The sequence below is a fragment of the Aedes aegypti genome, chromosome 1 (assembly GCF_002204515.2).
Source record: "Aedes aegypti strain LVP_AGWG chromosome 1, AaegL5.0 Primary Assembly, whole genome shotgun sequence".
Taxonomy (NCBI): Eukaryota; Metazoa; Arthropoda; class Insecta; order Diptera; family Culicidae; genus Aedes; species Aedes aegypti.
In genome coordinates, this window is record NC_035107.1 from 185,070,365 (window position 1) to 185,096,192 (window position 25,828).

Here is a 25,828-nt window from a genome sequence, read left to right on the forward strand (position 1 = left end):
TCATCATTATTCTAAAATAACAATTCCATCTTTGAGAAGATAAGGATATTGGAGTACGTTGATGGACGAACGTGAAATAATTAAAAGATGGAAGCAACACTTCTTTGGACACCGAAATGGTCAATACATCGGAGGAGATGCCTATGTCAGTGCTGCGAACGATGGAAATCAATCAGTCCTCACTTTGAGGATGCTGGTGAATAGCTCAAGAACAATAAAGCAACTGGTAAGGATGGTATCGGAGCAGAACTCAATTTTGAGTTACGCCCTTTTGAAAGCGTAAAACAAGTTGATTTTTAATTCATTAACAATGTATTTCAATAAAGGAAGACGTTCTGGAATGTTTTCAATTATAACGTTCATTCAATTTTATAAGAACTTATCATAATTTACTGAATATATGCTAGGCACGGTAAATGGCTGGGCATGGCGTACCATTGGTACCTCGCGTACCTGCAGGAATAAAATAGACCCCTTTGTGTGGCCCTTAGCTTCTTTCCCAGTAACTCCTATCCCTACCTCCTCGTGGTACTAGCCGGGGTACAAGTAACCTAAGGGAGATCGGATAACCAACCCCGGTGGGAACTTTGGTCGTATGCTGTCAAGGAAGGGGTTTGCTTTTGCTTCTGCACACCTGGAGCGTCTGTACTCTATGTTAGGAGCGGCTCACAACAGTGTCTGTTTCCCATGTCAAGGGCGGCTGATCATCGTCCGAGTGCCAGAGAAGGACCATAAGCTACACTGCGCACTATGGCCAAAGACAAATTAAAGACCTCCATGTCCCTTGCAGTTGCCCAAAATTTTATGGCTCATAAGATAATCTAGAATGCCGTGAAAAGTGTACTGCGATATGTCAAACTTGGGTACCTTTTGCACTACCGAAGGACCAAATGCAGTACTAGAAGTGGTACGCAATCTAAGCCCGAGTGTGATGGCCCTCCGAACATTTAGGGGGAATGGTCCTCCGGAAATCCAGCGGGTTGGTGGCTGGCCCTACAAACCAACCGTAAAAACACGTCAGCACAGGAACGTCAACAAGAGAACACGGACCAGAACAATCGGCAAAGACCACAGCATAATTAACGTACATAGCCCACACTGCGGAAGCACTGATGATGAAAAGGACGCATTTTACGCGCAGCTCGAACGCGAGTACGACCGCTGCCCAAACCACGACGTCAAGATCATCATAGGAGATTTGAACGCTCAGGTTGGCCAGGAGAAGGAGTTCAGCCCGACGATTGCAAAGTTCAGCGCCCATCAGCTGACGAACGAGAACGGCCTACGACTGATAGATTTTGCCGCCTCCTAGAATATGGACATTCGTAGCACCTTTTTCCAGCACTGCCACCCTTATCGGTACCCCTGGAGATCACCTCAGCAGACAGAATCGCAAATCGACCACGTTTTGATCGATGGTCGGCACTTCTACGACATAACCGACGCCAGCACCTATCGTGGCGCTAACATTGACTCCGACCACTACCTGGTGATGGTGAAACTGCGCCCAAAACTATCCGTCATCAACGATGTACGGTACCGACGCCTGCCTCGATACAATCTAGCTCGACTGGAACAACCAGATGTCGCCAATGCGTACGTGCAGCATCTTGAGCCAACATTGCCAGATGAGGGCGAGCTCGATAGGGCCCCTCTTGAGGACTGCAGGAGGACAGTCAAAGCAGTCCTCAACGACGCTGCCGAAAGCAGTCGGATAACGCGGCAAAACGTGGAACGATACAGACTGAAGCGGAAACAGCAAACCCGCCTATTCCGGGACAAAAAGAGGCCAATTCCGCCTGGAAGAGGAGGAATGCCAAGAGATAGAGTTGCTGTACCGTTCTCAAGAAAAGTGGAAATTGTATCAAAAGCTCAACACATCCCGCAAAATCTTCGTGCCGCAAGCTGAAATGTGCCGGGATAAAGATAGGAGCATCTTGAAGAATGGACGCGAGGTGATTGAATGGTGGAACCAGCACTTGAATGGCTCAGAGAACACAGGCACAGAACTTTAGGACAGCGAAGGCGATGGCTACGTTAGTACAGCAGACAGTGGAAACCCACGATGAGGAAGGATGCCATTCAACAGCTCAAGAACAACAAGGCCACTGGCAAGGATGGTATCGGAGCCGAACTCAGGCCTGGACATGTTGGCCGCTTGTCTGCATTGGCTGATAGTCAGAATCTGGGAAACGGAACAGCTACCGGAGGAATGGAAGCAAGGCGTTATATACCCTATCTACAGAAAGGGTGACAAACTGGAGTGTGAAAATTATCGTGCAATCACTATCCTTAACGCCGCCTACAAAGTGTTATCCCTGATTCTGTTCCGTCGTCTATCACCTATAGCAAACGAGTTCATGGGTAGTTATCATCCAGTTTTCATCGTCGACCGCTCGACAACGGACCAGATCTTTTCCGTGCGGCAAATCCTCTAAAAATGCCGTGAGTACCAGGTTCTTACGCACCATCTGTTCATCGATTTCAAGGCGGCATACGACAGTATTGTCCGCGTAGAGCTATGGAAGGTCATGGACGATAACAGCTTTCTCGGGAAGCTCATGAGACTGGTAAAAGCAACGATGGACGGTGTGCAAAATTGTGTGAAGGTTTCAGGCGAACATTCCAGTTCGTTCGAATCCCGCCCTGGACTACGAAAGGGGGATGGACTTTCGTGCTTGTTGTTCAATATTGCGCTAGAAGATGTCATTCGGAGAGCCGGTCTTAACAGTTTTAACGATTTTCACAAGATCCGGACAATTTGTTTGCTTCGCGGAAGACATGGATATTATTGGGAGAAAATTTAGAACGGTGTGGCAGATTTGTTCACCCGCCTGAAACGCGAAGCAAAAAGAGTCGGGCTAATAACGCATGCGTCAAAAACAAAGTACATGCTGGTAGGCGGAACTGAGCGCGACAGGGCCCGCCTAGGAAGCAGTGCTGGATCTGGTGCACCTGGTCGCAGTCGAGGATGGAGAGAAGCGATCATGGACCGAGTGAATTGGCGAAATATTGTTGGCGAGGTTTTATCAAGCTAATTGATGTAAAACCAAATATGTAAATAATAAATAATGATGCAGGCTCAAGTTTGCTAAGAGACATTACAGAGCCAATATACCGTCAAGCTACCATTCACCGTGCATTTAAGAAAAATTTGCACATCAAAAAATTATATAACTTTTCCAAATAATTTGAAGCGTACTAGAATACCACTACGTAGCGTGCAATTGAATAATAATTCAGGGAAAAATCTAAAACTAATGATGCATAACAAAAAAATTACTCACCATTTACCGTGCACACTAGTGCACCATTCACCGTGCGTATAGTTTTCGTCGTGATTTAATTTTGTATCTTGAAGAAACGTTTTTGATGGAGCAACTATGTTGCTAGTAGTGTGCGCACTCATTTTTAAGAGTATTCAAATCTTCATTTACAATAAAAACCATGAAAAATTTAAAAATTGGCTAAATAATATTTTTTTTATCAAAATCGTTATAGGAGGTTTGACTGTATTGTCCAAACCATTCCATATTCACTCAAAAACTAAATATGAAGTAGTTTTATGACGACATAACAATAAATATAATATTACCAAATAATTTCATGCCTTTTACACGAATGCACGGTAATAGGAACCATATATAGAAAAGGATCCATTCACCGTGCATTTGGATTTCGACTGAAACACAATAAAAAATTCTAATTTGCATAAAATCTCATTGCTCATACGATGAAATACATCTCACTAATAGTATCCACAGTGAAAATTTGTTGAAATTTTGAAAAATTTCATACTATATCGTTAAAATGAGAAATGTGATTTTTTGGTGTTTTTACTAAGAGTGTTGAAAACTCTCATTATCAAACAGAATTCACATGATTTTGACTACCGTTTTGACTCATATTCCGAACACTTAAGGCCAACAGTGACTTCAAATGCATCTGATAGGCATGAATTAGCTGATATTAGTGAAAATTTCAATTTATTCGCTAAGTCTAACTGTTAGTTGTTGGGTGTGCCAATAAAATTGATTATTTTAGCTTATTTAGTAACGTTTTTACGTTTAAGTATGGAACACCATTTTGATTCAAATGCCGAACACTGTGTTCATTCTGTCTCATGTTCCGAACACCTTGATTCAAATTCCGAACAGCACAAATAAATCGTATTCAAATGAATAATTTCGCAAATAAATTTATCTGAGCTAGTTCTACTAGTCTCAAACAAGAGAATCATCACTACTCCAGAGGTATAAAATAGATTCGAAGACGTTAAAATTGAATTGCAATTGACTGCCATTTCCTTTTAATTTGATGACATATTTCAGCGAAACATTTCAGCCACATCGCCTTACAAAAACCGAGTGTTCGGAATATGAGTCTGTTCGGAATTTGAGACAAAACGGTACATAAACTAGATTTTTCAAAATGCTTTGTGACAAAAACTGCTTCATTTTATCAGTTTCATATTATTTTGCTGACAAAAGAATAATTTGTGAAAGTTGTATGAATATACTGTAGGAATTTGTATATGTGCACGGTGAATGGAGGCCGCACGGTGACTGGTGACTTAACGGTAGTTTTGTAATTACTAACAAACTTAGTTCTTCAACATAACATTCTCAATAGTTTGAAGATCACAAGTTCTGGGGCCCAAAACGCCACGGCGTTAAACCCGCAGCTATCCAGCAACACCATGCTAAGAGTAGTGGATTCGAATCCCGCCAATCAAAAATCTTTTAGTTTTAGTAATGGAAATTTTCTCGATTTTCCAGGACAAGTTCAATCTCTTAACACTCCACGTGTCCTTAACATCCCATTTAACGGTATTTAAGATTTTGGCAATAAACTTCATGCAAGGAGCAAAAAACTTTGGAAATTCGCATTTGAGATTGAAACATACAATTGGAAACTAGTCATTGACAGCTTTTGATACAATATTCGCGCGATACGATGACCTTTTTTTTCTGTTGATGACATATCCACAAATGCCACCATAAACTTTACTTAACAGCTTGTACTGCACAAATATGCATGCCATTGAATGAACGCTGTCATTTCCATATGCATATCACATAACTTTGAGTAAACTTGTTGAGTCTTCGCCACCCACTCAAGTACCAGAAAAAAAATCCCCAATCAAATTCGCTCAACTCAACGAGTGTCAAAAATCACGTTCCGCTACTATTTGCCCAAGGATCTTACACCCTACGGCGTGCTTGTACGGAGCGCAGCGTAGGACGTAATCAACTAAAGTGAACAGTGTAGCAAAGTGTACCGACTCGAATGCAGCCATTTTTTTTTTTTTTTTGCTATTTGCTTTTGGTGCCAGAAAAAAATCTTGTTTTTCTTTCCCTATCTCATCACCAGGATCGCCACGCAGAGTGCAACCGACGAAGAATCAACCGACCAACCATAATAAAGAAGCATGATTTGTATATCGGGCAGTTACCTTTGTAACCAGAGTGGAGCATTTCTTCCTGCCGTATAGTGGTGACAACGACTCGATTTTCTGTAATGCTTATTTTTTCACCAATTCTGATGATGTTTGTGCTCGAATTTTTCCATCAGCATGCTACCCGGGGTCGAAAAAAACTGTTTTTGTTGTTGCATACGATGCATTCAAATATTTTCACTCACATTTCAAGAGATCAGCGCACAGTGGTGGAAAAAGAGTCTATTTTTTACAGCATAATATTTTATATTCATTTCGTAGTTTTGTTATCTAAAATACATACCTAATTTCTTGCGACCAAACAGATTGTTTGTTGAATGACTGTATGCATGAATTGACGTAAATACCTGGATACTATCACAGCAGCCTAGAGTTTACGCTAAACTATCCGAACAAACACTTGACAACACGTAGGTTTTTGTTCGGATAATTTGGTGTATGTATTTATGTTAACCAGTTTTGCCCTTTTAATTCAAATACTTTCGAACAAAAAAGTGTTGTTCGCATGCCTGTCTAGTGTATTTCAGGTGAAGAATGCGAACATCGACAGCACTGTGAAGGATTGAACGAGATCTGTCAACTGTAAAAGAATAGGAGCTAACCGAGTAAATTAGTGTGAAGAAAATCTTCAAAAAAAAATTCCCTGTAGTGATTGTACTTAATTTATTTTTTTGTTATTTGAAAATTCCCAAATCAATAGAGTAAAGACTACAACAAACCAGCCATCTCGATATAAGTATCGCCACATTTCACGCACAATTTTCCCGGTGTGCAATGATAGCGATGCCAAAGGGTCGTACTGTGCACATCTTTTTCCCAATTCGACAGTGTTCGCTTTGTATATGGGGACAAAAATGTAAACAACGAGATCCGTGTTGCTATCAAACGGATAGATATCAACATCGCCATAAAGTTTTGGCAGAAAGGAGAGCGATGCATTTTCACCGACGTGGGACGACTTTCCTCTGGGGATGTTTATTTTCAACTCACGTAGTTTGTTAAACAAATTTCCACCGCAGATTGAAAGTAACGACAAGCCGATTTATGTCTTACACATGTATATTTTGTCTGTGATTGTTGACGATCATTTTGAAAAACATTAATCTTGAACATCCTTACAAATCTTCCAACCCACCAGATCCGGATCACAAAAACGGTCCCTTCTTGGTCATTGGGCTTGCTAATTTTATTCATCAATATTTGATGCTCCACCGAGCTGTTGTTGACGCTACACGAAGCTGATGAGCTTGGCGATAGTGCAGCAGTTCTATATAAAAGTAAATGCAACCTTAAGCATGGCAAAAAAACGGCAGTCCTTTTGCCACCTTTGTATACACTTCCGTGCAAGGGTTTGGGTCACCCTTTAGAAAAAAAAAGTTTTTTGTCCATATCTCTGGGATTACATGTCAAACTTGATTCTCTATGGCTCATTCGAAAGGCCATGAGTTCATCTTACTTCGTAGAAATTTTGACAATAACATACTTAGTTTTAAATTGGTCTAGAAAATTTTTGCTTGAAGTTGTGAAATTTTTCAAAAATTAAACTGGAAAAACATGACTAATATTCTGAGCATTGGCTCGACCAAAATTTTAAATCAGTACGGCATTATAACAGTAATTTAATAAGCACTTATGAAATTTTGGCGAATTGAAGTCATCAAAATTCGAAATACCTACGAAATAAGATTAACTCGTTGCGTTTCAAATGAAGCATAGAGTTGTTTATTTTTTTAAACACTTGTAGTTTTCTAGGGTGTGACACCAAACTTTTGCACGGAACAGTACGTCGACTGTCGTCCAACGCTCGTGTCAATATCTCGAAAAGCTACCAGCACAACACCATGGCTGCCTCCGTCGTCACCATAGTCAACGTCAGTGACTGTAGAACCGAAACAACACTAACCTACCAATATCTAAATCATATTGGCTTGGTCAGGGACGGTTGTTGTGCTTTTTTCTGGTCCTCTGGTGGTGCTCCTATCTATCTGTACATTTGGCAAGCGTACGTACCGCTCGTTCGTAAAGGCAAGAGGGGCGGCAAATTGTATGTAAACAGCAAATGTGGAATGCTTATTTCGCGTTATTTTTACGCTATCGTCCCATATTAACCCCTCGTTGCTTCTCATCCCGCAAGAATTGGAGATTTTTAGTTCAAAACATCCTCTGCTCAGCAGAACGGAGCATTACCACCGGGTGTCATTCCGTCGGGGTTGACGCTTCTCAAAATAAGTAAATGAAAGGTCCATGTTTTTCGCCTTCTAAATAGCTCCATAACGTCTGTCCTCACATCAACTGTCGAACTGCGGCACCAATCGGAGCACCACCACCTGTGATCGCACTTACGGGAATGTTTGTACATTACGACCCCGTTGCTTACACTAGACTAAGTCTTGCCAGTTTATTTCGCAGCGATGTGGCAGTTTTGCGTTTTCATGAACTTTAAATGGGAAATCAACGGCCTGGAGGTGATGACACCATTTTAACTTGTTTGTTGATGGAAAAATTTCCCAATAAACACATAATCCTATACGATAGTCAATAAGAGTACAAAAATGAGAGCGATATGGAGATACGCCACTAGGCTGCAAGCAAAATGGTGTCCTGCCATTTGGCCGATTGTCACTGGGCCGAACGGGTTGTTTGGTCAAATGCCTTTTGGCAAAATTACGAATAAAAAATAATCAAATTGCTACAACGCTGATGTGAAGGATTTATAAGTGTGGCCCAATAACTGATCAGCTAGATAATTTGTTGATTTTTATGATGTTACGGGGCGTCATGTTTGTCGCTATAAAAGTGCTTCAAGAGAATGAGCAGATCGATCCATCAATTCAGGACGAAGTTATGAATTCCACACATCGCGTCAAGAATCTAATCTGATTTAAAGTGTTTTTTAATTATTTCATCATACATTTTTCCTTTTTTTAAACATAAAGGGTGTCCACGATGAAATTGCGACACACAAAATTGATTCGCAAAATTCGAGTTTTCATCCGATTGCCATCAAATTTTCAGGGATTGAAAAATAACTATTACTTAAACTTCATTTTACCATTTTACTCGTATTTTATTTACAGTCCATACGCAAATGCCCGCACCCGGCCATAAGATTCTGCACAACCTGTGAATCAACCGTTTTTTGCATGTAAACCCGAAAAAACTTAATACTTCATACATTTTATTAACTTTATACATTTCAGGATGGTGATCGAACTGATCATATGATATGCACCCTTTTTTATTTAATTGGCAGTTCTTTCGAGTTTTACAACCTCAGTATTTTTGACAACATGTGTATAGTTGAGAATGGAAATACTTCCTTCTTTTGTTTGCTTATCATTCTTTTTGGTCCTCCATCCTATCCCTGAAGATTATAATAGCACCGCACTACTTTTCGGGAAAATGGGTAAAAGGATTATTCGGGGAACTGACGTTCAGAGAAACAACATTCGGGGAAACAACATTCGGGGAAACGACATTCGGGGAAAAGTAGCACAATCTTTACAAAAATATGAAAGTTTAGGAGAAGTTAAATTCTTACACACAAAAGCTTCTACTTTCGGACATAGACCTATCTGTTCGGCGTATAGACCAGCAGTTGTGTAAGGTTCTAGAAAGCTATTTCAATTGCAGGATTCTACTGTACGACACAGAGGAGGGACAGAAAAGCATTCGAATTACGGTCGCATACTCGCTACATGCGGAGAGGACACATCCCCCGACAATATTATAGAGAGAATGTGTGCGGATGCCGAGTGCTGGAATGCAGTAACTACGGCTGTCACTCACATTATGTTAGAATTGCAGCGCCTATGGCACGCCGACCAAGTGTTGGCTGCAGAGGATTAGCCCTACCGAGGCTGATCCCTTGTAACATTTTTTATGTCGGCTAGGAGAAGCAGTTTGCCTAGGCTACTTCTGCTACACGTGTTGTGCTATATGCACTGGTTTGGTGGTTCCGGGAAGATAAGGGTCTGAGTCCAAGGGTCATGTCAATGCAGTGTATACAGTGCATGGGCTGGTTTTAGCGGGTCGTCGTTGGTGCGTCATCCCCGCATTCCCTGAGTTACCTTCTCAGAGGATCTGTTTGCAGATTCCCCCCTTGGAAAAAAAATCCCTTCGGACACTCGCACTGATGTACTTGTGATTTACATGCAATCATTTTGCAACAGAGATATCTATCTACACCAATCCAAAATGTATTCCTCAAAAATTTTCTCAAGAAAAATACCCGACAGTTTTTGTTTACAGTATGGTCTTTTATAATGCGGTAAAATCAACAAAGGTACATAAAATGTCATATAATCATGAATGCACTATATACGATTCGACTAAATCACAATTTTTAATCGGTTTATTTTAAAATCCAGATAATGAACTTGGGACCTTCAGTAAAGTTTTTCTGGAGGTTGAGCGCTATCTGATGATACCTCAAGCAGTTTTTAATTTTGTTTTGCAGATATTTCAAAAGCCTGTCCATTTAGAAAGATGGCGTCGTGGGTAAAGTTGTTCAGTAAGTTATGGACTACTATTGTTTAAGCTAATTGATTCAAAAATTTTCCACCAGGCGGCGCTAGCGAGCATGAAATTTTTGTTTTGAAGATATCTCAGGGGCCTGACCACTTAAAACGATGGCGTCTTCGGTAAAGTTGTTCAGTAGCTCAAGGGTTGTCCTTATATTAGCAATCTCGAATTTCAAGACAGCCTTTGAGCTACTGAAGAACTCTGTCGAAGACGCCATCATTTTAAGTTGTCAGGCTCTTGAGATATTTGCAAACCAATGTTTCACGCTCACTGGCGTCACCTGATGGCAAAACTTTTATTTTATTATTAAAAGAAATCGACACGTCAATGTCTCCAGTGGATGATTTTCCCTTTCAATGAAGCACCACACTAGACAACGGACTAGCATGCAACGCCCAGTGGCACAGTCGAAATACGTATCCGGACTGAAGCGGGAATCGAACCCACGCTCCTTGACTCGATGCGGCTAAATGCTTGGTAACACTTGCTAAATTCACGGCCACGAAGTCCACCAACGGCATTCGGCCAAGGATCAGCTAGCTCGATCCATAATTGCTCTTAGCATATTAAACAACTTTTTCTCAAGACGCCATCTTTACAAGTAGTTAGGATTCTGATATATCTGCATAACAAAAGATTTATATTCACTTGCGCCGCCTGGAGGCAAAATTTGCAATCAACTTGCTCGAAAAATGAAAGTCTTTGATTTAATGAACAAGTTTGCCGAATACGTCATCTTTTTTTTCTTGGACGGTTCGGTTTTTGACATTCATTGGTTTTGTTGGCGTTTAGTTCAAACTCGCTTTACGTTTTTCTTACAACTATTCTAGAGTACCGCAACGCCGGCCGTTTTTTTAACGGAAGACTTTAATTAGTCGTGTTTCACGCGTTTTTTTTTCATGCGATGTCCCTGGAGGGATCGGTTTTGCTTTGTAATGGCAATAGAGCAAAAATTATTACCGTACAATCGATAAGCATTACGCGAAATACTATCCACAAAATAAATAAAATACTGTTTTCTCTTTTGATTGCCGGCATTCAAGAGATAAAAAAAACATCCAAACTACAAATGCTCGTGGTCTATCGTCAGCTTTTAAGGCGAATCCTGACCTTATACCTCTCCCAACCTCCAACTCCGTAGCACTTATGAGGGTGTCGCTGAGTCGGTGGCCTCTCATTAACTAAGGTACCGCGGGGCAAGTGGGAACGAAAAAAACGATAGTTCAAACAAATTGTTTAATAAAATTTTCAAATGTCAATATTTTTCAAATCCAACAACACAATCACGTTTGGGCCTCGTGGCCGTGCGGTTAGTGTCGTCAGGCATTTAAGCGCATCGTGTCATGGGGTGTGGGTTCAATTCCCGCTGCAGCCATTGAAACTTTTCGTCACGAATGTTTCTCGGCTGTGCCACTGGAGCATGCTTGTCCGTTGTCTAGTGTTAAGTTACAGTCTGTACAGCTAAATGGCTGAAGACGGTGTCCGTGTCTTTTTTTACAATCACGTTTTGACAACATATTTGCTGGTGTGTGCATGAAACTAATCGAATAATTTCGAAATAGTGAAAACCTTGGAAGAAAGTTTTAGAATGAGCCAATGGACGCAGTTACCTCGCTAAGCGGGGCAAGTAGGACACATCCAGTTTCATGCGTCAATCCACATCAGTAAGTCAACCATTACAATAATAGGATTGATAAGTAATAGATTTTTAATTTTAAGTAGATATTTGATGTACATAAGGGATCAACCATAAAATACGTTACGTTTTAGGAATAAACCCTTTATTTAATAGTATGTCACCTCACATTTAATATTAACTGAAAATTCCTCAATAAAAGCGTAAAGAGGAATTAAACATGTTCAAAATATATCATTTATAAGTTGTTAATTAAAATGTAGCACATAAACAATCAATAATTGACGAAATTATAAATATGTTTTGTTATTGTTTATATGCATGGCAGAAAACCACATTATGGGATGGAATTGTTTTCCATCACTACTTAATTTGGTAGAAATAACAAATAAAGTTCAAATAACATAGAAAAGTAATCGTTCTCATGATGCATTCCAAATTTCAGCTGTGTGTTTGTTCAATTTTGAAGTCGTATTTCAAAAATAAAAAAAATGATTAAAAAATTGAGAATAATAACATTTTTCTTCTCCCTCTTATGCAATTACGTAATTTGAGGTTGATCTTTTTTGATAAAAATCATTTGTTTGAATGTTTTAGTGCTACTCTCTAGCAAAATGTATGAAACGTGTACAAAAAGTTTTGATTCTGGTTATTGTTTTGATAGGTCCCACTTACCCCAGGTACAAATATATTTTGGGGTAAGATAGACCATCGAAAATTTCATATGAAATGAAAACAAAATACTGGTTTATCGTTAGCAGCTTGTTATAATACTTAAAATTATAGCTTACTGATGGAAATTCGATTTAAAACACATTTATTTTTTGCGAGTCAATGCAAGACGTGAAACGTGTCACAATTTGTCATGCAAGTTGAAAATGGCGCTGAACTGACAACTGTTACATGAACCACATGGTAATAAAAATAACAATATGTTTAGTACTAAATACATTCCTTGTCATTGTATCTTCAACTTTCTAGAAGAATACTCCCATGAAAAACTTTTCCTAGTTGAGCTATGACGAAACGCCCCACTTACCCCGGATTCTCACTTGCTCCGGGGTACCTTAAGTGATACATCAACATATCCTTCCCCTAGGGTTCATTCGCAAATTTCATAACGCCGAAAATTACCATTTTTGGCACCCACGCACCCCCACGTAACGCTTTTTGTATGAATATTCTACAAATTTTGAATAAGCTGTAACATTTTGACGACACCCACCCACCCCCTTGAGCGTTATGAAATTTGTGAACAGGCCCCTATCCCAAGTTACGGTAAAGATGGGCGTGGCCGGGAATAGCGATATTCATGCTTTTAATTATCTTGTTCAAGATTGGAACAAGGTGCACTCCCCCTGCCTTGTTTTTGAAAGCAGTCTGGACGAAATTATTAAAATAGAAACATGAATGTTGCTAGTATCCAATCTACGAAGTATACCGTAACTACGCTAACGCTAACTTTGCCGAATACGTCATCTTTCTAAGAAGTCATGATCGTGAGACATCTCCAAAACAAAAATTCAATGCTCAATGGCGCCGCCTCGAAAAGCGCAGTTATTTGACTATTGGGTTAAACTCATGCGTATGGAATCATATTCTAGTAACTATTGCTCAGTATTCCTCTGATTCGGTTTGTCTCGAGTTCGTCGAAAATCAATGGAGCTCTGGAGCTGGGAAAGAGTGGGTAGAAATTCTTTGAAGAAAATATTTGGCATGGTAGAAATATAGTATCGAAAAGGCCAAAATACAGAGGATGCCATCCTCCCACGAAAATAATAAAAATTCGTAGAAATTTTGGAATTATATAAAAAAAAAACTGCTCTGTGTATCTCAATTCTGATGATTGTTCAACAAATCAACCATTTTTATAATGGGTCGCTTGTCCTCTAATAATAATGCCTTCAAAATTATGCGTTAGATATGGTCCATAGCAATTCCTAGTGAAATTCTTGATCTGATGCAATTCTCGTTGAATCCGAAAAGAGATCTTTATGACAGAAACGTATCTCGCCAAAAACATTTGATTGCTTGCTTGCGATGATAACTCCAAACAAGCATCCTACCAGGAATCCATTAAACATTAAAGTCGTCAAGAAATAAACAAAACTCTGCCCAAGAATACCTAAAGGACTTTGCCGTTTATCCATTCATCACAAAAATCTCTACGAATTCATTAAAGATCTCACAAACAATACGCTGAGAATGTCAGAAATAATTAACTGTAAATCTGCAGAAGTTCATACATCACGGATGAATCAAGTTAGTAATCCAAACAAGACTTCTTGAGGAATCCGCCAAAAGCAATTCTTACTGAATGTGCCCAGAATATCATTGGGAAACAGCTTAAATCTAAAAAAATCCTAAAAATCTACTAGCTCAGATTTTCTCCAATCGCTGGATGTGCTCAAAAGTTCAAGAAATATCACCGAACTTATTAATAGAATCCCCTAAAAACTTATTTGCAAAGCACTATTATTTTCAGTGATTTTTTCAAAGAACTTTCAAATTGAAAGTTGCCTATAAGTTGAAAATTATCGCCTCAATTCCATTTAGGATTCTGGAAAAATGTGCCATAAATCATAATAGAAATTAATAAAGCAGCTCACCAAGACACTTGCCAGGATCTTAAATATTTTTCCTTAAAACTTAATATTTTTAGCCAAAAATTCACAAAACATTTCATATGAAATCGGTAAAAAACTTTCCTAGGATCTTAATGATTTTTCCTAAAAACTTCTTCGAATGTGCTCAATATTTTTATCCAGAAATTCACAAAACATTAAATGTTTAAATAATTAACTCATTACGCGTGGTAAAGATGGACAAATTATGGGTGAAATGATGAAAAAAATCCACGTGCTCGGCTGGGATTCGAACCCAGGACTCTTGTATGCTAGACGAGCGCTTTACCAACTAAGCTACCGAGCCACTTGGTGACCCAATAACTGAGTTGGTTACAAGTTTAGAATTCAAATCCCTACAGACCACGCGGACCCCTTTCATAACCCATATCCATCCATCTCATGCGAGAAGAGCGAGTGCGTCCGGGTCACCAAGTGGCTCGGTAGCTTAGTTGGCAAAGCGCTCGTCTAGCATACAAGAGTCCTGGGTTCGAATCCCAGCCGAGCACGTGGATTTTTTTCATAATTTCACCCATAATTTGTCCATCTTTACCACGCGTAATGAGTTAATTAATTTAATAACCATGCGGATTGGATTACCGAACAGCTCAATATAAGCGTCAAGGAGCCATAGCGCCCCAAGAGAAATCGCCCGAGTTGCTGCGATCGATAATCGATGTACTCTTCCCGCACCATCCCATAAGCCCATGGCCCCCAGCGCCGTATGCGGCAGATGAAGAAGAAGAAGTGGCGAGAGTGACGAACGAAGAACTGGCAGAAGTCGTGAAATCATTCGCGTCAAACAAGGCACCGGGACCCGATGGTATCCCGAATGTTGCCTTAAAAGCGGCAGTGAACACGGATCCGGACATGTTCAGAACCACGATGCAACGCTGCATTGATCAAGGAATCTTCCCGGATGTATGGAAGCGACAGAAATTGGTGCTACTACCAAAGGCGGGGAAACCACCAGGTGATCCGTCGGCGTATAGACCTATCTGTCTACTAGATACGACGGGCAAGTTATTGGAGAGGTTGATTCGCAACAGACTAGTACCGTATACGGAGAGTGCGGACGGCCTGTCCAACAACCAGTTTGGATTCAGAAAAGGTAAATCTACTCTGGACGCCATCCAGTCGGTCGTTCAGACAGCTGAGGTGGCAATCGAGCATAAAAGGAGCGGCATCCGTTACTGCGCGGTTGTCACTCTGGATGTGAAGAATGCGTTCAACAGCGCAAGCTGGGAAGCAATAGCACACGCGCTTCACCGCCTCAAGGTACCGGTGCAGTTGTGTAAGCTTCTAGAAAGCTATTTTGATGGTAGGATTCTACTGTATGACACAGAGGAGGGGCAGAAAAGCGTTCGAATTACCGCGGGAGTACCTCAAGGTTCAATCTTGGGCCCGCTGTTATGGAATGCGATGTACGATGACGTACTGAGGCTGCCCCTCCCGACGGGTGTTAAGATTGTTGGCTTCGCCGACGATATCACCCTAGTGGTCTATGGTGAATCGATGGAGGAAGTAGAGTTGACAGCAGCGCACTCTATTTCCCTGGTTGAGGAATGGATGAAATCTAGGAAACTAGGACTGGCCCGTCACAAGACTGAGGTGGTGGTGGTCAACAACCGCAAGTCCGAGCAACGGGCGCTTATCTCGGTAGGTGATTGCACCATAGAGTCCAAACGATCCCTTAGGCATCTTGGGGTAATGATCGATGACAAGCTGAGCTTCGCTAGCCTGTAAAAGGGCATCTACGGCTATAGCGGCGCTTTCGAGGATGATGTCTAACAGCTCTGCTGTAATTGCCAGCAAACGCAAGCTGCTGGCAAGCGTGGCGCTATCCATACTAAGGTATGGAGGACCAATCTGGTCAAAAGCGCTTAGAACAAGAAGAAACCTAAAGCGGTTGGAAAGCACGTACAGGATAATGTGCTTAAGAGTAGCAAGTGCATACCGGACGGTATCTAAAGAGGCCGTGTGCATCATAGCCGGGATGACGCCCATCGGGCTCATCATCAAGGAAGATGTTCAATGCTTCAACCAAAGGGGTACCAGAGGAGTCCGCGACACGTGTAAAGAGGAAACGCTCAGAAGCTGGCAGCAGGAATGGGATCACTCCACTAAGGGTAGATGGACCCATCGGCTAATACCAAATGTGTCAGATTGGTATGGTAGAAGGCATGGGGAAGTGAACTTCCACCTGACGCAGTTTCTGTCAGGACATGGTTGCTATAGACAGTACCTGCATAGGTTCGGGCACTCAGAATCTCCTGCGTGCCCCAATTGTGCTGGTGTAGAGGAAACAGCGGAGCATGTCGTGTTCGATTGCCCCCGTTTCACTGTTGTGAGAGGTCGCATGCTCACTACATGCGGAGGGGACACGTCCCCCGACAATATTATAGAGAGAATGTGTGCGGATGCCGAGTGCTGGAATGCAGTAACTACGGCTGTCACTCACATTATGTTAGAATTGCAGCGTCTATGGCGCGCCGACCAAGAGTTGGCTGCAGAGGATTAGCCCTGCCGAGGCTGGTCCCTTGTAACATTGTTTAAGTCGGCTAGGAGAAGCAGTTTGCCTAGGCTACTTCTGCTACACGTGTTGTGCTATATGCACTGGTCCCTTCCCGAAGAAATACCGTAAGGTGGTTCCGGGGAGATGAGGGTCTGAGTCCAAGGGTCATGTCGATGCACTGTTCACCACTTGAGCAATTCTAAATGAATTGCTCATGCACAGTGCATAGGCTGGTTTTAGCGGGTCGTCGTTGGTGCGTCATCCCCGCATTCCCTGAGTTATCTTCTCAGGGGATCTGTTTGCAGATTTCCCCCTTGTAAAAAACAAAAAAAAAAAAAAGCGTCAATTTATTAAATGTTTCCTAAGAAATCGGTAAAGATTGTGAAAAAACATATGCCACCGAAATTTTCTTAAAACCAACGTTTTTTGGCTAAAAATATACCAGAAACTGTAAACTTTTTTTTTCTTGCACTCAGTCATGCATCCGTTGGCAATTTTTTTTTTTGGATTAACTTCCAATGATCGGTCCAACTTACTTACTATTTCGGTTGTTTACGTGGATTCAAACATTGGCGTAATTGGGGGCTTAAATTTGTCTAGGGGGCGCAAGGACCCTATATTTACGTCAATGGGATTGAGCTAGGGAAAGTGTACCAGTTATGACCATAGTGGTTCCCTATTTGGCCATATGTGAAATTTCGATGACTTTCCCATTATTAATATTTTTGAATGTTTTAACATCAAGATATATCCTATATCTTACTGCTGAAACACACAAAACTTTTCAAAATGTGGAGACATTCAAATTATTACGTATGACGAAATAGGGAACCACTATGACCATAACTGGTACACCTACCCTAGGTGTTTATTTTACCATCACATGCTGAAATCATTCTCATAACTTTAACTTCAAGGTTAAAGTTATCTTTTATTTGCATCCTTCAACTTCAAGTTACTAGTTGTTCAAACGGAATCAGATAAGAACAAATCATTTTAATGTTTACGTCATTATAAAACCTTAGATCCTACGAGTTGAAAAGTTCATCTCAATTCCCGTAGGACGAGGTCAACCTACGGGATTCGGATAAGCGACCCTCAGCATGGTCCTGCTGAATATTGGCACGTTTATCGCTATGTTTTTTTTTCATACATCTAGAAGTTTTTAAGAGGTGGTTAAAATTTTTGAACGAATCTTTAAAATCATCTCAAGAGACGTTCTTGAAGCGATTCTTCGAGGAATTCCTTGAGTGATTCCTACTCTAAAAAATTTCACAGAGATCTTTGAAGAAATTCCCGAAGAAACTCAAGGAAAATCTATTGAAGAATGCCACAAATCATCATAATAATTTTATGTGAGAAATTTATGGAAAAATCCTGAATTTATACTTATTAGAACGAACTTATTGAACACTTGTGTAGGTATTCCTGTAGAAATTATTCAAAAAAAATGTTTGAAACATTTATGAAGAAACACCAGCGGAAATGCCTGTAAATTTCTCGGTGAAATTTTTTAGGAAAAATGGGTAATTTTCAAGAGTCTTAAGATGACTGTCAACATTGTTTTTCCCAGTTTTAAAAATTTCTATAACCGTTGCATATAAAATCGTATTAAATATAAGCTGCTTTTGTATACACGTTACAAATTTCACAACATTTTTGATAAATACAAAATCTTGCTTTTTGGAACCCTTAAAGTTTGTTTCTGAAAAGCTTTTAATTTTCAATTGAACTCTAAGCTTCTTCAAATATGTGTTTGAAATTTCAGTTCAATTGATATCAATTATAATTTTTGATGATGTAATTTATTTCATAGTCACTATTTTATTGTGTAATGCGTTTTCTAGATGTATAATTTCAATAGTATAATTTTCAGTTTTCTTACACTGATGTACAGAATAGCCCCTGAAATCCCACAAAAATCAAATTAAGACTGTAAGTCACAACGTAACACATAGCCAATTTCCGTTCCATCATTAAAACGAAACAACAAAGTTGAGAGATTAATGCGATAATATCAGTAACGTAAAACTTAAGTAGCCACTTCGCACGCCAAATGTCACACACTTCAAATGACAAATCGTCACTTGCGATGCACGCAAATCACGTGAGCTTGTACGTTCACTGGAAAAGGCGGCAAAAGAAGCAAAATAGATAAAAAAAATCAAACGCCCTGGTCGTATGCACCACCGCTGCGGAGTGGCGCATGCACGGACAAAACCACGTAAATGAAAGTTTTTTAAATATATTTTTTACATTTTTAATGATATTTAGAAAAGTCGCCCGTTAACTGTGAAGTGGATCGGAAAAATGAGTCTTTCGCTACTAGGCAGCAAATAATTCATGCATTCAAATACACAATAGTTTGCCTCGTCCCTTTTTTATATTAATTTTTCGCTATACAATAGCTAATTTCAAATTCAGAATTGGATTTTATTTCACAACTCTGCCAAATTTAATTTGAAATCACATTTTTATCCAAATTTGTTTGAAAAGTTCAAAATTTTTATTTATGTTTTTATTATGTTTATTTCGATGAAGATTAATTTGATCATCAAGTAATAAATTATCGTTTTCAATCGATTTAAGTTTTTTTTTTGTTCGATCTTTATACGAAGGGGCGCCACTGTGCGCCGCTCTTGTCTAGGCTAAACTCATATATCATATCGAATGACCAGCACCATTCACCGCTGTCTGCGACCGGCCTCAAAGTCCTATCGGGTCCGATCGCGCTCATTTGAGATTTTGTTTTTAATAACCATGCACCTGGGGGTGCAACGCAGTTGGTTCAGTGCGTTAACTGCAAGCGCTGCACGGTTTATTATCATAAATTTTTAACCGTATTGACAACCTATCCACCATTATCGATCATAAATCTTCCGCTGTGCGCAGGCTAGAGATACCTTGCGCTAAGCCTCTCAGACGCAGTTGATTTAATGTATATTATTATTGAAACTGAATTGATATTTTGATTAAATCGCTAAATTAAGAACGTCGCATGACGATGTGGTGGCGATTGAGCAAAAACATCATATATTTCTAATAACGATCAGAAAGCCTCCGCACGGGATCGATGAAATTCGGTGTCGATAAATATTCATAATGTCCTACGCTGGGGGTTTTGATTGGCTTGATCGAGAGCCAGAGTTTTGAGGCTGATAGCCTCAGTAAAAAAATACGATGGGAAATTAATTACTGCTGCCTCCGATATGACGCTTTAGAACACCGGGCCATGTGGATGACAAGATTGATTAGTTCGACGCCGGAGTTGAAAACTATATTGAAGGTTTGGAACAAATTGCTTATCTGGGTTAATTCTCTTGCTATGCGGTGGCGTTAATTTAATAAATGTGAACATGGCGAATGAATTGCATGTACATTATTTGTAGGGCGAGCCACTATATAAAAAGCGTTTTTCATATCATTAGAGATATAACGTTGTGAGATGACAGTAAAATGTATCAAATGATGCTATTTTTTCTTCTAATGAAATTTTTTTTCAAGAGTTTTTTAGAGTTATAAATAATAATCTCCAACAATTATCCTGAACATTTTCAAACTTTATTTCAGAAAAATACATGATTTTAGGCTATAAAAACCTATTGTTACTTCAACTGAACGCGTCTGATTGTCTTGAAAATATAAAGTCTAGACTTCTTCCCTGATAAGACAAACAATATCAAAAAGAGACCAAACAAATTTCCTTCAGGTCTTACTTAGAAGATTTTCTGAGGAGTTTACTGTCCTTCTAAGCCTTCTTGACCCATATTCTATATGCACCATATGGAACACGTGACAACCCAGGTAACATTGGTAGCTGAATAACAGTTTATTCAGCTGAAAAGAGACTGTATGAACAGCATTTTAACTGAATAAGCTATTATTTACCTACCAATTATTTATTAATAGTATTTATTTTAGGAATTACAAACCTTCAAAAATTCATTCTGGTATTTAACTAGCGATAACCACAGAAATTTCTTCAGAGATTCCGTCAAAAATTTCTCAAAAAAAATCTTTTAAAAAACAAGAAAATCCCAATTTATTCAGAGATTTGTCCAGCTGTTCATTGATCGATTTCCCTAGGAGTTTCTGAAAGATTCCCGTTAAGTACATCTTCAAGAATTCAACCAGTCGTTTCTGCAAAAATGCCTGCAAGTGTTGTTCATGATTTCTTCAAAATCAAACCAGGAATTTCTCTAAGGATACTCAAAGAATAATCCGGGATATTGCAAAGAAAATCATAAAGCACCCTTTGATGAAACATATATATTTTCTAAGGCAACCTTTGATACAAGGATCTTTGAAAGAACATTTAATATTTTGAGGTAGTCTTAGAGGGTTTCAGCTAAGATAATTGAAAAAAGAATCTATCGAATCTATGGAGAATATTTTGTGGAATTTGTCTGAAGGAATCTGAAGGAAATCCTTGAAAAATATCGGACAAAAGCGCTGGAGAATTTTGTGAAAGAATGATCGGAGGAAATATTCCAGTAATTACTGTAGTAATAAATAGTGTTTAACCCGTATTCAACCGGGCTACGATTTTTTTTTTCAAATTGTTATTGTGAACGTTCATCAACTGATGTAGAGGCGGTTTTCACTACAAGGCTTCTAGTTTCATATGGTAATTTGAAGCTTATCACTGCAAGCCGATTGAATAAATCCCAGCTCACTAAGTCAACTTTTAGGATATGTCCACTTTTACGGATGTTCTGGATCTTTCAGAGGACAAAGAAATGTTCGTTTGAGATCACACTGAATAAACGATGGTATACTAATTTGAAGCTCATCACTGCAAGTCGTTTCAAAAAATCCCAGCTCTGTAGGTCAACAGTTAGGATATGTCCACCTTAACGGATGTTCCGGATGACCAAGAAATGTTCATTCGTGATCATACCGGGCCAACGATGGTATACTAGTTTGAAGCTTAACACTGCAAGTCGATTGAAAAAAATCCCAGCTCTCTAGGTCAATTTTCAAAATATGTTCACCTTTACGGATAATGCGGATCTTTCGGAGGACCATAAGGTGACCTTGACTGCAATCGGTTGCTCCACGATATCACAATAGTACCCGACGATACATTATTATTTATATTATTACGTTCAAATTGAGATGTTTAAACGCTATTTACTAGGGGCCTTCCTTAGCCGAGTGATTAGAGTCCGCGGCTACAAAGCAGAGCCATGCTGAAGGTGCCTGGGTTCGATTCGCGGTCGATCCAGGATCATTTCGTAATGGAAATTTCCTTGACATCCCTGGGCATAGAGTATCATCGTACCTGCCACACGATATACAAATGATAAATGGCAACTTTGACAGAGAAAGCTTTCAGTCAGTGCTGTTAAATGTTAAAATATTGGAAATATTCAACTGCCTATACTACCCATAAATGCATGTCAGTCCCATGTTTGCTGGATTTCCTATTCACATGGGACAATTATGCGTATAGCACCCTCGTATGCGAAATGTTGCATTAGCAAATATTGCCAACCATTAGTGATACGGAAATGATCACCGGGAAAAACATTTTCCAATGACTTTTTCCACGGGGAACGATGATATTAGCAATATTCAATTGTCAAATTCACGTGATATTCATTACATTTAACAGCCCTGCTAGAGTAGGGACCGTAGCCTTGAGGTTACGCTTTCGCTTCATAAGCGGAAGGTCATGGATTCAATTCCCAGCCCCTCCAAAAAAATAACCCGTCCAGCAACTAGAAGACGCCGCACGGAGGACCGTGCTTAGGGGAGTACATCCATCATCCGTCAGTATCAGATGGTGACTGAGACAAACTGACCCACTTCGCAGGCAGCTAGCCTCAAACGACTCAGGAACACGGCAAAACGAACCACCGCAAGAGCAATGGACTATGGCTTATGGAAATCAATTGGATCAACAGCAGAGCACTCTCCTAAATGCTTGGTGTGAGAGCAAAAGAGCAGAAGAGAGTGAGAGCAGATGTAAATATAGATTAGTTAAAAATAGAACTGTATCGGTAAGGAAGATACAGATAAAGTGAAGTTAGAAAAAAGTTAGAAACAAAGGCTACTTAAAAAAAAACAGTTCTGCTCTCAGTTTATAATTGTGGAAGTGCTTATAAAAACACTAATCTCAGAGGCAGGTTCTGTCCCAGTGAGCACGCAATGCCCAGAAGAAATATGCGTATGCTATGATCGTAATATTAGTGTGTGTGTGTGTGTGATATGGCTGTGAGTCTTTCAATCATCTCAAGCCAGTCAGTGTCAGATCTCCGGTGAAGTAAGTCACGTTCATTGCGAACGCCCATTGACATTCCAAGTGATTCTTCCGCAGTGTTATAAGATGGCTGACCTGACAGTCACCCCACTTGAAAGTTGAGTATTTACAAATACATGGTTAATTTACTTAACAAATGTTTAGAAAAACTACAGGAGTGATCCTTTGATGAAACGCTGAAGAAGTTCCAAGAGAAATTTCTAGAGAAACTGCAGGTCACATTCATTGATGAATTTCTTGGAATTTTTTATAACAACTCCTGGGAGAAACCGTGGATGAATTCTTAAAGGAATCAATATAAAAATACATGGAAGAACAAACCTGAGCTGAAGTTCTTGTAAGGTTTTTTGGAAGATCTCTAAACGAATTTCTCGAAAAACGGAGGTATAAACTTTGTGGATTTTATTGGAAGAACTCAAATAGGAATCTCTCAAAGGCCTGCTCAACCTTTTTGGCTCTTTCTTGACACGAATGGATGCCTCGTTCGCAATAACAGTCCGATCTAAGAAATTTGTACCTCAAATAAAAGCTTAGTATTAAACCTGATTGATACATGTATCAAAATTTGAAATTTGTATTAAACTCTTTGCTAGCGATGCACAGTGCGTTGCTCCATAGACAAAAATCAAATTTCAAGTTATTTTTTCTGGCGATAATAAATATCCACAAGTGTTGATAGATAACATCCGTTATTGAAACAAGTATTTATAAGATTTACCAGCCCAGCTCTCAGTTTATAATTGTGGAAGTTTTTATAAGAACACTAATCTCAGAAGCAGGTTCTGTCCCAGTGAGGACGCAATGCCCAGAAGAAATATGCGTATGCTATGATCGTAATATTAGTGTGTGCGTGATATGGCTGTGAGTCTTTCAATCATCTCAAGCCAGTCAGTGTCAGATCTCCGGTGAAGTAAGTCGCGTTCATTGCGAACGCCCATTGACATTCCGAATGATTCTTCCACAGTGTTATAAGATGGCTGACCTGACTGTCACCCCACTTGAAAGTTGAGTATTTACAAATACATGGTTAATTTACTTAACAAATGTTTAGAACAACTACAGGAGTGATCCTTTGATGGAACGCTGAAGAAGTTCCAAGAGAAATTTCTGGAGAAACTTCAGGTCGCATTTATTGATGAAATATTTATAACAACTCCTGGGAGAAACCGTGGATGAATTCTTGAAGGAATCAATATAAAAATACATGGGAGAACAAACCTGAGCAGACCCAGACAACCAGAATGTACGCATAACGAAATCACCTTTTGCGTTATGCGATGTTTATATGCGCAAAGTTTTACGTATAAGATGTTGCGAAAAGGCCTTATACGTACAAAAGTGGAGGCGATATACGTGCATATTTTATATGATGAAAAATAACATGCAATGCGAGTGTGTAAATTTTATTGTGAACAAGTCTGTACTCTTTTGCGACTTAATTTGTGATAACAATGTTGATTTGACAGCTGCTACGGATTGATCCGACTTGTTTTGTACGAGTATACGGAACGAAACGAAATGTACGTATGAACTCATAAAATAGCGTTTTATGCGAGGAAACTCATCGGTCGAACGATAGCATTCACCATGTAGTGCGGGTGTGATGAAATTTGTGTAACTAAACGAGTTTTTTTCGTTAACTGTTATGCGACTTCTGGTTGTCTGGGGAAGTTCTTGTAAGGTTTTTTGGAAGATCTCTAAACGAATTTCTCGAAAAACTGAGGTATAAACATTTGTGGATTTTATTGGAAGAACTCAAATAGGAATCTCTCAAAGATCTCCTAGAGCAGGCCTGCTCAACCATTTTGGCTCTTTCTTGACACGAATGGTTGCCTCGTTCGCAATAACCAGGGCTGGTAGCAAGAATTGGTACCGAAAAAAGTTATTTTAGTGACCAAATTTGAGAAATATGTGACTAAAAAGTGACTTTCTATTCTCGAAAAAGTGACTAAAAGTGACTTGAAAAGCAAGCCGTAATCAATTTTATTTCAATTCTTGTATACTGTTTTACGATCAATATCAATCATGATAGGAAATAGTTGAGTACCCTATTTGGACATTTTTATTGTGCTTCCAAATTTACAAGATATCGCCTAGAATTTTTTCAAACAGGGTAGTTTATATTTACGTAAATAATCCTTTTTAGTAGATTTTCAATATTTTCAAAATTTTGTGTCTTTTATATTACCAAAGTATTTTATATTGTAAATTTTAATAAGAATTTGGAACATTTGTAAAATTAAAATTTTTGTCATTTCACATTTCCATTTAAACTCCAGCTCTTCCTCCTAATAAGGTCAATATTTGTATGCATTAATCGATATTTCACATAAAAAAAACGATGACAGAAGATCGAATTTGATTGGAATACTGCTTAAACCGCGTCCTTTAAACGCCGGCTAAGGAAGAAATTTTCCATCAGTAAGTTTAATGGAAGGTATAAATAACGACATTCAAAAAACACCCAACAGACCAATGGAGAGTGCTCCGATTGACAAAAAGCTTCTTCTGACTGGAAAGGGAAGGATGGTTTACTGCGTTACACTTACAATGCGTGTAAATTACTGCCGCCGTTAGCGCACGGTTATGAGGCCCACAATAGAACACATTTTCCTATGGGAAGCGTGCGGGTGGTCATCGGTTTTTCAGTTCTGTCGCCTAAACGGTAAAAGATACCACTTTGGCGTCTATGGTTAGAGTATGGATTGATGAAACAAAAAATATTTTTTCGAAAATTTTTCATGATACAGACGATAGTCTTTCCGCTATTTTTCCGACAATTTTCTCCATGGTGAAAAATTTTCTG

At 39.4% G+C, this 25,828-nt stretch overlaps 1 protein-coding gene and 1 non-coding gene across 3 annotated transcripts in view; both read right to left on the minus strand.

Moving 5' to 3' along the window:
* Positions 1 to 25,828, minus strand: part of LOC5568344 (protein similar) — a 408,921-nt gene that overhangs the window by 297,998 nt on the left and 85,095 nt on the right. The window lies entirely within an intron of this gene.
* On the minus strand, positions 14,478 to 14,549 carry Trnaa-agc. The gene has a single exon. It is a non-coding gene; the product is annotated as a tRNA-Ala (tRNA).